Below are 13,068 nucleotides of genomic sequence, written 5' to 3'. Positions count from 1 at the left end.
AGTTCCGATTGTTTTGCGAACAAAACAATATGAAGCACCTTTGTTCACTACCGTACTTTCCGCAATCCAATGGTTTGGCGGAGCGGGCCGTCCGCACAGTCAAGGAGGGTCTTAAAAGGTCGAGCAGGGGTAGCTTGACAACCCGGCTAGCTCGGTTTTTGCACGAGTACCTCCGCACGCCCGGGAAGGACGGTTACTCCCCATCCCGGCGGTTGCTGGGCTACGATATACGCTCACGCTTGGATGCCATGTTGCCTCCACTGAATCACCCGTCTCCACGGCCAGAAACTAACCCTTTCCTTCCGGGACAGTCTGTCTGGTTCCGGAAATATAGTCCGGGTGAAAAGTGGAGTCCGGGACTTGTGAAATCGACCAGTGGTTCCCGCCTGGTTGAAGTTCAGTCTCCAGATGGTGCGAACATTCACCGGTGCCACGCCGACCAGCTCCGCTCCCGTGATTCGGGTGACAAAGCACCCGGGACTTCCGTGCCGCCCCCTGGGACTCCAGGGTCCAGTCCATCCGGACGGCCCCACTACCGTGCTTCCGGAGATCCAGCGGCCAGGACTACCAGTACGACGCCTGGGCCTGCAGAACCGACTCCTGGCCCCCCGGTGACCACAACATCCGCCCCGTCGGAACCACTGCCGGCGTCAGGCGGCGCCCCCGCTGCAGCTGGCAGTACACCACGAAGATCTTCGCGAACCCGGCGACCGCCATCTCGACTCGTCTATAAGGATGGAGGAGTGCAAGGAAGCGAATGACTCGGCAAATACGCAGCGCACAAGCCGGTGCGCTGTTGTTCTGTTTTCTTTCTCTTGCCAATCTTTTCCCCCTCCCTCTGCCCATAAAAAGACCTCCCAATTACGAATAAACGTTCTTTGGCTGGACCCATGCGTCTTCACTCCAGTATGCATGCTCAAAGGGCACGGCGAAGTATCGAGTATAGTTATCGGAGCAATCCAAGTCAACACCTCACGAAATATCATTCTTTGTAGGCACAACTTTCATCTAGGCAGGACAAATATGCAGCACCTTCCTGCAAAACAGTATTTTAAAACAAAAGCCAAAATAATATTAATAATAAAAAAACACGAAGGACGATATTATTTTATTTTCTTCAGTCTTCGGATTTTGTCTTAAACTATGTTTGACCCCCAACTTTATATTCATTTAAACAGTATTATGTAGCATCCAGTCGCTTTTAAATGTTTATTGTATAGATCAGACAAATCAATCGCCAAGCGTCGCTACCTTTCTGGCAGACGTCCTCGTCAACCTCTGTCCTGAAAGAGAGGACCTGCTGAACGTTAATTTCGAGAAAGTATTTTTTTTTAATTTCACAAAAAAAAAGAAGTCAAGCCGCAAGATCTTTTTCTCACTTGGCGATGTCTTGTACAAAAGCATGTAGAAATCACGGCACCGTGGATAGAGTACTGCGGATCAGATGCCCACATCAGAGACTACCCAGCAAACATCATCTTTTTTGTTTTGTTTATTACATGAAAATATTACTAAGAAAACAGTAAAGATTAGAAGATGATTAGGTTATCGCGTAACAATCTCTATTACACATAATTTATTATGTAATACTCTCATAGACTCGTCGTCGTAGATAGATGGAAGGAACACAAAGTAATATTTAAAAAAAAACAAAAAAAAATGTGCATCCTTAAAGTCAGGCAGATAGATGCATCGATCAAAAAAAAGAAAAACATATACCACTCTGGCCGCTCGTCAAGGTGTTAATATATTTCAGACATGAGATGCGGTTTCAATAAAGTTTGATTCGGTAGATCGAGGAGGTACATCATTTTTTTCAATCATTCCTGTTTTTTCCAGAGGCTATGCGACCCTATATATGTAAAGAGATCGTAATGAAAATTATCGTTCGATTTTAAAGGCAAAAATCAGATTGCGTAAGCATTGATGTTCAAGTCTTTCTTCAGTGTGTTTTGTAGGATATCCCAGAAAAGATAAGCATCAGTGCAGAAAATAAAACAATGCTCTAAAGTTTCTGGTTAGTTACAAATGTGGCAATTGATGGGCCACGGCACAAAACTTCCACGTTCATGGAACCAGGGGTTTACAGGTAACGTAGAAGTGTGGAGCTTAGAAAAGAATGACTTTGCTGTAGGCGACATACGTAGTTTTTGGACACGTCTGAGGGCATCTTTTCCAGAGCCTTCACTATATATACTCTTGTACAAAGGTGCAGGCATCGTTATGTCAATCTGATCAGCGAATAAGACTTTACGTAAAACCGAAAGTAAATACTAAAAAACAACTAAAAAAACGAGCTGTTACAAACTTAATCGCACTCACTACTTCTTTGAGCTACTTCAAAAGACGTGATGTGCTTGCGTGTATGGTCGTAACCACCAAATAAAGTAATGCGCTCAAGAATTCCGTCTATAAGTAAGTACGAAGGAAATGAAGAGATGCAGTTCTGAAGAACGAAAACAGAGATATTGCTTGCTTTAGAAAGACGCGTATCAAACCGAGACGCCGACATTGATGGAGGAAAAAGGTTGTCACGTCGTATAGGTTCCCAAGTGGAACTTGATATAAAAGTAGCAAACACTCTGTAGAATTTTTTAATATGGCTTTTCGCACAACAAACCGTTTGAAGTATATGCGAAAGTTTGGCTGCGATGAACATATTACAGGGCTTAGCTCACCCGAAAATTGACCAGTGGTTGGATTTCATCTTGCCAGCTTCACATTTGATTTTGGACACCCGTTATGTCCAGTAATAACCATAGTTGCGGACACAGTTAAGCGTAACTGCTAAATTAATAGTAACATAAAAATAATGATTTATTTTCCAGTGCCCACAAACAACCTAGCGGTCTACTGTATGTTGCACAAATAGGGGTGAAACATTATACCTACAAGGCAGAAATACAAATTATAAAAAGAAGTGAAAACAAACAAAAGCAAAAAGAGGGGCAATGCAGCTTCACGATTCCAGAATATTCTGAAGTTGTTTTGACTTATTGCCCGCACCAGAAACTTACGCTTTTCTACTTATTAACGAGTGCGCCGGTCGCGTCACACAAGTTTTGTGTTAACGTAAGGACATTGTCGACGCTGCGTTTATCGACTCAAAAGAAAGCTATATCATCATATGCCAATACTTTAACTTCAGAAGAGTAGAAACGAAAACCTTCCACGATAAGTTAACTGTGGGTAAACGAGGTAGCACAATTCGGTATTCGTTGGTCATCAATTCAGTAGTCTGGCCGAAGTCTCAGCTGTTCCCAGGCCGGTGGTCATTATATTTTTCTTGGAGAACATCGAAAACATGACCGTTTTCAGCCGCGTCTTTTTTTCTCTTCCAGCTGTCACCACTCAATAGGGAGTATTCACTGGACGCCATATTTGTGCCTGCTGTTTAGAGCGCATGCTCAGAACGAGCTCACATTATGAGGCTACTAAGACCAACACCCTTGATGGTGCGGAATGCACGTTGCAGAAGCACTGTGGAAGCTCGCCGTCAGTACGCGCTCAGCATTCGCGCACAGAACTATGGCCGCCAGTGAATACTCTCTATAGGTGAGCTGGCTGGGTTAGCGGAGCTAGGGTGCCTCAATGTCCTTCTGTTTAGAGTGATGCCACCCTTTGTAGTACCCGATGCCAACAGCACGCGTTCACGGGAAAAATACAAAGAAATCGACGAAAACAAAATGTCGCCGTAGCACAGTCAGCGCCACACACGCGTGCAGGGGCACGCGCTTTCACGCGCTTCTGAACAAAAAATAAAAATAAAAGTGGGGAACAAAATGGCGAGGTGTCTTCACCCTAAGCAAAGAGCACATGAAGGCACCCTAAGCGGAGCAAACTGGGCAGCGCTGGCACTGCGTGACGCGGGCGAGAGCTCGCGGTGAACGTGCAACGTGCGCATGGCAATTTCGTTGCGTGCATGTTTATACAGCCGAAAGTTAGTCTGCTTCAAAGGGCGTCTGGTGTCTCAGCTGTAAATTAGCAATTTATCCAGTGCGGTAAAACCGCTGACCTGGGGTCTTTAACGTGCACCACGCAGTAGTGATACACGACCGCACGCCGATACGATGCTCATCCAGATCGAAACGGGCATGGGCGGGGATTGAGCCCAGAATCCTGGGCTCTGCAACGCGAGCTTTCGCTCCACGTGCTCCGAGCTGGTGTGGGCTAGACCACTCGACCACCGATCCCCCCGTGTACATGGGACTAGCCAGAACATCGGTGCCGCGACCCATACCAGTTTCTTGGCCACACGGATTGGTGTCGCCACCTGGGGGTCATATTTGAAGCTTCTTTAAGATGGCCGCCGTGTGGCCCCAGGCTTAATGTCGCTTCTACAGTTCTCGCACAACCCACTAAAGAGCACGTCTTGCTCATCGGACGCCATTTACGCGTTTCACTGCGGTCAATCGAACGTCACACCAGTGTTGTACACGTTCCTCAAAAAAAGGAACGAAAGCTCGTTCCTCGTTCCTTCTGATTTTTGGAACGCGTTCCTGTTACAAGTTACATCTGTGAAAAAAGAACTCGTTCCCGTTACAGTTTAAAAAATGGAACGTATCGTTCCATATACGTTACATTTGTATTTTGCTAATTACTATATTTAGTTAAATCGAGCAGAGTTTTTTTTTAAATCTATCCCATTAGTAGTCAACATACGAGTTTTATGTCGTCATGGAAGGGCAACAGGAGAAGAAAACAAGCGGAAGCAGGGTTTCATTTGTTAATTCAAGTAAAAAAAAAAAAAAAAACTCAGCTTTTAACTATATTCATGTTTGTAGCGAACGATTCAGAGGAGCCGAATGTACTTTTACCCAACATTGTACGAGTGTTTTACAACAACCTCACACGTTTCAATTGGACAAAGTCCCTTGTTCGAACTTAACAACAGTTGCTTCTCGACGTTGCTGTCCGCAAGACGAGTAAGCGGAGGAGAAGGTAGGCCTTTTGGAAGGTGAGTCTTAAAAACTACAAATACTTCTTTGTAAGATTGGCTTTGTTGTTCATTATGAAGGTAAGGGACAAGAGAAAAAATAATTTTTTTGTGTATCTTTTAAGTGATCAATGTTCGGGATACAAGGGTGCGTTCGATGTCTGGCAATCTGCGATCTCGCTGTAACTGTAGGTCTGGTTATAGAAGTTCACAAGTGGCTGTAGTCGGCCTTAGATTTATGGGTGTATAAGAATTCGTGGAACCAAAGAAAGTAGCTGGGTTTGAAACAACCTCTTCCTTTGTATTTTCCTTCTACTAAGCCTTGCTTTTTCTACCGCAGTTTTGGGCACTCAAAAAAGAATCAATGTCCATCAGCTCTCCTCACCCAAAACTCTTAGCAAGTGAGGACCTCACAAAATAACCCATAGGATTAGTAGCCAAAAAGGTAACGAGATCCTACACTTTGTACTTTCAAATTTTCCCTGTTCGAAATAAAATAAAAATTACCCCACTGAACGAAAAAAGGAACGCCGTTACTCTTTCCGTTCCAGTAAAAATGTAACGCGTTCCCGTTCCAGTTCCAGCGATGCAAAATGGAACGGCGGCGTTCCTTCGTTCCTCCTAAAAGGAACGCGTTCCAGGAACGCCGTTCCGTACAACACTGCGTCACACAAACACACGCAAGCGAGGTAACAGGAGTGCAGGAGCAGGCCACGTAGGTCAAAATCATAAAGTTATTATTAGCGGCGAGATGTTTTAGTGGCGCCCTCTTACGGTTTCCCCTTGTGACGTCATTACCTTGCAAACAACAAGTTTGATGGTGTTTGTAAATAGCATGGTGGAAGCTTAAAATCATCGCGCTCTCAAAGGAACACTGCCAACACCGTCAAAATTAAAGTTCTTTCATTCCTCTTATTTCCGTCGATGATAAATCCTTTTCTGACGTCATAGTCAGCGATCGGCCAATCGTGGAAGGCCGACCACAGCGACGCTTTCGGTCGCGCACGTCGCCAATAATGTACGCTAGAGGTTCAACTCAACTGGACGAAGATTGACATTGGGTAATGCATTTTTATGGGGAAAAGTGAGGGTGTATTATCCCTGCGCTCCGATCACAAACACAAATATTCCAAATAATTCATACGTACTAGGTAGCTTGGAACATTTCTCAGTTAGTCAGATGAAAAATATTGGTCAGTTACGGTGTTTTTCTTTCAAACTTATTGAATTAAGAACGGTGCTAAATCGGCTTCGTGCATGTGTTTTTGTGCACTGTCGGACACAGTTAGCACGAACACGATGTCGGCGCTTTTCCGCTTGAGGAATGTACGACCTAAACGAACAAAAGGACACCTGGAAACCAAGAAAGACGGCAAGAACTATGCAGTAGCACTGGTTCAGAAACTACCCGCGCATGTACGATCAAAATAAATTGAAGGCCTTGTAATATATTTCGATTTTAAATAAGTACTACTTTCTGCTTTCAGCTCCCTGCGAAGATGCCTATTCTACGTTCAGGACATCACCCGCACGCTCAAAATCTTTGAGAACAAGTGCCCAATAAAAGCTGCCCGGCAGAGAAAACATTATAGAAAAGACACCTTTAATAGCCCACGTACTTTCTTCTTTACGTTTTGAATGTTTCTATTCGCTCATAAAAATACATGAAAGGGTCATTTTTATATAGTGACAGGACTGGCATATTAGCAACATATCAGCGTCACCGGAATGCTGGTAAACCTTGGACACACTGTATATTTCTTTTTATTGTTATTTTGCTTTGAAGTGTCGCTTGGTTTTACACACCTGCTGCGGAACCCATGTTTGTGACTGAAATGTAGCGAAGATAAACATATTCACTGATAAAGCAAAATGCGCTACATAAAGCAATTACAGTTTTACAATGTTAATAAAGATACATACTATTCGGAACGACCCAAATAACCAAAGTGTTATATGTTATTTTCCGGCGAAGAGACTAACTGCGCGCGCGTTTTTCCATAGGGAAGCATTGGAGCACCGCAAAAGTAGACTGGTTGCAGTCTGCTTCAATTTGCGTCACGGAAGTCCTATAGACACTATCGCCAATTGAATCTCTAGTGTACATTATATGAACTGTCATAAGAACTCTATGGTCAAAACACAAGCCGGAAACGGCGGCCTGGGGAGCGCGCCGACTGGTGGCGGCTCGGGCAGCTGACGCGCCGAACGCATCAAAAACCTTAATAACTGTGCGTAAATTTGAAGCGGCAAAAAATGGTTCCACTCGTTTTAGGAGTATTTGATTGTTTTGTTTGTTTCGTAGGCCTGCTTCACGTTTCTCAAAAAACTGTTGGGCGTGTGGCATGTCATTAGATGCCATATTAAGCACTTTGTGTAGTAAGATGTGATGAGTTTTAAAATAAGTCAACAGTGATTTCTAATTACGGGAACATCTAGGACTAATTTTGAGGAAACTATTATGGTTAATGAGCTCAAGCACCACACGCAAAAATAAATTAAAGTCCTTGATTATATGCTTCTAGAAATAAAGTAATCCAGTTGTGAACAACAGAAACATATATGTCACTCTCATCGCCTTGGTTGCACGGGTTTCAACGCGTGCAACCAAGGCAAAAAAAAGCGCAATAAAGGTATTTTTTTAAACACGTGTTTGTTCATAAGCAGTCACAAAAAGTATAAAAAAAATATTAATGAAATTTCAAAGTAGTTCGGAACTCGAGACTCAAAGAGTCTGAAGGCAGGAGGTGAGGGCTGCAACAGCGTCCCTTTTCGAACTTACAAGCTATGCATTGCCTAAAGAAAGAATTCTCGCAACAAATAAAAAGCGAAAACTAGACAAACTAGTATCCCAGAAGCCCGGGAAAACATTTTCCATGTCATTTAGAGTATAGATCCTTGTCGAATATATCGAACTGCTTAGAAGGTAATGATCGCTGAAGGCGTTCAAAATCCGGGCAGTCGTAGACGCGTAAATCGTAGGTTGCTGAAAATAAAAGAAATGCATTTCGTTTACTTGAAAATAATTTTGGAATATAAAAGGAATTAAAAATTAACCGTATCGGCAACAATTTATACTTGTTAATTTATAAGCTTGCTCGGGAATCGTGTCAAATTACTACAAATCTGTTGCTCTAACATAGATAAGTATGTAATGTTAGGCTAGACTTAGCTCTTTTGACACCAATGTCTATCCACACATGCCTAAGCCAGATTGTCTCAGTGCTATACATTTCGAACTATACGTGAGGTTAGAAATAAGTTGCGTTCCTTACATTTTCCGTGTCATTTAAAGTATAGATCCTTGTCGAATATATCGAACTGCTTAGAAGGTAACGATCGCTGAAGGCGTTAAAAATCCGGGCAATCGTAGACGCATAAATCGTAGGTTGCTGACAATAAAAGAAATGCATTTTGTTTACTTGAAAATAATTTTGGAATATAAAAGGAATTAAAAATTAACCGTATCGGCAACAATTTATACTTGTTAATTTATAAGCTTGCTCGGGAATCGTGTCAAATTACTACAAATCTGTTGCTCTAACATATATAAGTATGTAATGTTACGCTAGACTTAGCTCTTTTGACACCAATGTCTATCCACACATGCCTAAGCCAGATTGTCTCAGTGCTATACATTTCGAACTATACGTGAGGTTAGAAATAAGTTGCGTTCCTTACATTTTCCGTGTCATTTAAGGTATAGATCCTTGTCGAATATATCGAACTGCTTAGAAGGTAACAATCGCTGAAGGCGTTAAAAATCCGGGCAATCGTAGACGCATAAATCGTAGGTTGCTGACAATAAAAGAAATGCATTTTGTTTACTTGAAAATAATTTTGGAATATAAAAGGAATTAAAAATTAACCGTATCGGCAACAATTTATACTTGTTAATTTATAAGCTTGCTCGGGAATCGTGTCAAATTACTACAAATCTGTTGCTCTAACATATATAAGTATGTAATGTTACGCTAGACTTAGCTCTTTTGACACCAATGTCTATCCACACATGCCTAAGCCAGATTGTCTCAGTGCTATACATTTCGAACTATACGTGAGGTTAGAAATAAGTTGCGTTCCTTACATTTTCCGTGTCATTTAAAGTATAGATCCTTGTCGAATATATCAAACTGCTTAGAAGGTAACGATCGCTGAAGGCGTTAAAAATCCGGGCAATCGTAGACGCATAAATCGTAGGTTGCTGACAATAAAAGAAATGTATTTTGTTTACTTGAAAATAATTTTGGAATATAAAAGGAATTAAAAATTAACCGTATCGGCAACAATTTATACTTGTTAATTTATAAGCTTGCTCGGGAATCGTGTCAAATTACTACAAATCTGTTGCTCTAACATATATAAGTATGTAATGTTACGCTAGACTTAGCTCTTTTTACACCAATGTCTATCCCCACATGCCTAAGCCAGATTGTCTCAGTGCTATACATTTCGAACTATACTTAAGGTTATAAATAAGTTGGGTTCCTTGTTTCGCCTTAATTTTCGCTTTTCAGTTTTCTATAATGTAAAATTCCACCTACTGGAATTTACAACAATTCCACTACTGGGCTGCAAGCGTCAGATATTTGTTAAAGGCTGCATCTTGGCTGCGCGAACTCTCGATCAGCAGGAGCAACTGCCAAAGACAAAGCTACGAGCTCTGGATTCTCGCCTTCAAAACAATATTAATAGCCAAATATTTGTGCAGAGTTGTGTAATAAAAATCGCCAGGAAAGCAAGACGCGCCAAATTACCTGATTGTTTCTGGAGACATGTTGAGCTTGGTTAATTCCTGAGTGAATTGAGCAATGGGATCGAGTGTACTTGCTGTCCTCTTCTATTAAATTTTCGACATGTTGGCGGGGCTGTGTCACTTTTAATTCTTGCTATCACATCAGATTATGGCCAAAATTAATCAAATAAACAAATGAAATCTAAAGATGTCACTGGCAAAACTGTGAGTTTACAAAAAGCATAGAGCACCAGGTCTCTTCTCTTTAGAATATTTTAACCCCCCCCCCCCCCCCCCTTCCCGTCTTGCGTTGGCCCTCGACCTTTCCGGTTATGGTTATCTGGTGCCCACACTAAAATGAATTCGAGACCATTGCTATGGAGTTATTAGATGAACCCTATCTCCAACAAAGTATTACGACTAACATGCATATCTGTTAGCCAAAGATAATAGAGAATATACCGGGCTATTAAAACAAATCAGTAGATTTCAACTCTCTATAGACCAATCTCACTAAGCGTTCGGCGCATGCGTGACGTCACCATATATCTTTAGTTCACATGAGATAGGCGGCGGTGCACGAGAGGGCCCGTGACGTATCGTGCTCTACACGCGCAGTGCTCCAGAGAGGTTGCCGCACGTGCGGAGAAACTAAAGTTCCCTCGATGCATTGCGGCAGCGGTGGCGTTGTCAAACTGCCCGGTGAGATCGGTCTATTTGATTCAAACTTTTAAAGAAGAGAACAAATTCCTCACATAACTGTATAGACGAAGATTTAAAAGAAAGAGCGTCAGTCTCAACTATGCATGGTGCTCTTCAAGACCTGAAACATTAAACTGTAGAAGCTCTGAATGCAATAACTAGGGACACGTTGAATCGTGGGTGGCAACAGACGAACTGGTGTCCACCTGGTGTTTGTCGCGCAACGCATGATGCTCATGTTGAATGCAGAAAACCTCACGTACCACAAAAGTTTTTTGAACCTTTTCACCTATATTTATGCTCCGAATGAGTTCGTGACTTCAACAAGTTATTAAAAAAAACGATTCCTGGTACTTTTTAATAGCCCTCTATTTATGCATGCACTAAACCACAATACGATAGGCGACACAGAAATGAAACGCAGAAAATAAAAGTTTTAAGATGTATTTTTGTGTACAACAGATACATGGCGTGCCAACTGTTGCTTGTGGATAAATATATCCTTTTTGAATGCGCCTAGGTGTCCCCCGGAATCAGGTTTTCTGTCGGTTGCCTTCTTAGTCGCGATATCACACCCGTTCTTACTGCTGCTCTGGAGAGATACCGCAGCTTTGTTATCGAGAAACTTGTCCACAAATGGAATCCGAGTCCCGCGGTTGTACTTTTTTTTTTCTCTCGTGTATTGGGATGTTTTAGAGGCACTGGGTTCCTTTCTTATTCAGAAAATACCTGAATGCTGACTGGAGATTGGATTCTTCAATGGAGAGAAGTGGACAGGCCGTTGGAAGCACCAAGGGCTGGAATATGTGAGCGCGCGAGGCGGACTCCAAATGGAAAAAGATGCAGGGTTTAGTGATTCGATCGGGTGCACTTAGCTAACGGACATCGGCCTGCCTTATGCGCTATCAGGTTTCTATCAGTGAATGGAATGCTCGCTTTCACGTTGCTTAGCCGCATGAAGATGGTGCTACACGTCTTCAACGTGGGCTGGGGACGTTTTTGTACAGGACGTTTCAGGACCGGACGATTCGGTGCGGGCTTTCCGGTAATTTCGACTCAAAGTCGTTTTGATACCGGGAATGTTATGCCATGGAATTTCTGCGAGCTCTTGGTTTGGGAAGCAGTCAGTTTGGTTCGTACTTTTCCTTGCCTTTACTTCGTATCAAAATAATCTGCTTTAAAAGAACTATGAAGACGATCTTGAACATTTCTTTAGAAAAGTGTGTTTTTCGACTCTAGGAATTCGGCGATATGCTGAATCTTTTTATACAGTTATACGAAGCTGCTTATTTCGTATAAAATACATCGAGGAAACCAAAACTGACGTTCATATTTCAAACTTTAAAAATCTCTTACAACGGAAGTGACGTAAATAGTGAACCGTCGGTTTCGGTAGAATTTAGTGGTCATGAACGCAGATGGCGCGGTGAGCCGTAGCAAAGCTTTGTGGTTTTAGAGCGTTGTATCAACGCCCCCTTCATACAAAGGGGCGTTGGTTGTATACCGCCTTATTACTGCGAGTATACAGGACAATTCGTGGTTTGTCCGCCGCTTGCCAAGCTATTCCTTGGATTGGTTTCCACACTTCACACGAAGCACGAATGACACGGTAACTCGCGGCAGTTTGTCGACGCAACGTGATAAACGCTTTCGAACGTAACTGTACGCGTATGAACCTTATTTTTTGTTTATTGCCAATCGCGTTGCGAGCGGCGCTATCGAAGTACGAAGAACAATAATTGCTGCATGTCGTGGTTACGTACCAAGTGAGACAAAACACCATGAGAGGCATAACGCGGCTGCCATCTGCTTTACTAAATTTAGGCACGACCACGGTGTAAAATACAGTCTTTAGGTGAGGACACGGCGGGGCTGAACGCGCGGCGCGAGGAGTCAGATAGTGTTTGTTCGACGGGCCTCCGAAAGGCTGCATCATTCCGCTGCCACCGTGCTCGCGGCTGACAGTGTCGCCGGCGGCCAAACGGCGAAACTGTGTGAGAGCGAAAAAAAAAATTATGTCGTCGCCATGACACGCCGGTACACCGTGGTCTTTCTGCACGTGTGACAACCTCGCTGGAGCTCTGCGCGTGTGGTACACGAAGCGGCACGAGCCGTCTTGTATACGTGCCCACGGGTCGACGACTCACCTGCCGGCGCCGCTTGAAACCATAGTGAGAGAGAGTGAAGAGCCAACTTTATCGGGCACGTCGCAAGGAGCGCGCCAAATACTTTACTATACTCTGTTTCACCTTATGATGTACCGCAGGAAAGGCTACACGCGCGAGCTCCTTGCTCAGGGTACATCTCGTCGGCACTAAAGTCACTGGACCCTGGGAAAGTAGCGCCATTGCCTTTCCTACCTGCTAGCCGGACACAAACGGATACAAACATACAGACGACCCAAACCGAGCAATGTGATTGGCTAATCGGTCTACGTTGCCATGGAAATCGCCATATTGGTCCATTTAAATCTTCGAAGCTTCCAGAGGGTCGTTCTAAACCAGTCGCGCCAAGATTACCATGGAGCATCATTGTACTGGAGGCGTTCCTCGCCAATATAAGAGTCTTTGGCACCCTGCATGCAATCAACTTATTATTTATGCCCATCTCTATAGATCTCTTACAATTATATTGTTCTCTTGCGTATCTCAATACAGTAAACTTATTTTTCAGTGCCTCCAAGCACCGACACAGC

General features: G+C 43.2%; 1 pseudogene; it reads right to left on the bottom strand.

Annotated features, from left to right (window-relative positions):
- Positions 1–1,752: 1,752 nt before the first annotated feature.
- LOC121836440 lies at positions 1,753–2,707 on the bottom strand (annotated as a pseudogene).
- Between the last annotated feature and the right edge of the window lie 10,361 nt (positions 2,708–13,068).

This window comes from Ixodes scapularis, unplaced genomic scaffold (genome assembly GCF_016920785.2).
Source record: "Ixodes scapularis isolate PalLabHiFi unplaced genomic scaffold, ASM1692078v2 PGA_scaffold2__306_contigs__length_199485367, whole genome shotgun sequence".
Classification (NCBI taxonomy): Eukaryota; Metazoa; Arthropoda; class Arachnida; order Ixodida; family Ixodidae; genus Ixodes; species Ixodes scapularis.
The sequence above is the reverse complement of the archived record's forward strand: the minus strand, read 5'-3'. Positions and strand labels throughout refer to the sequence as shown.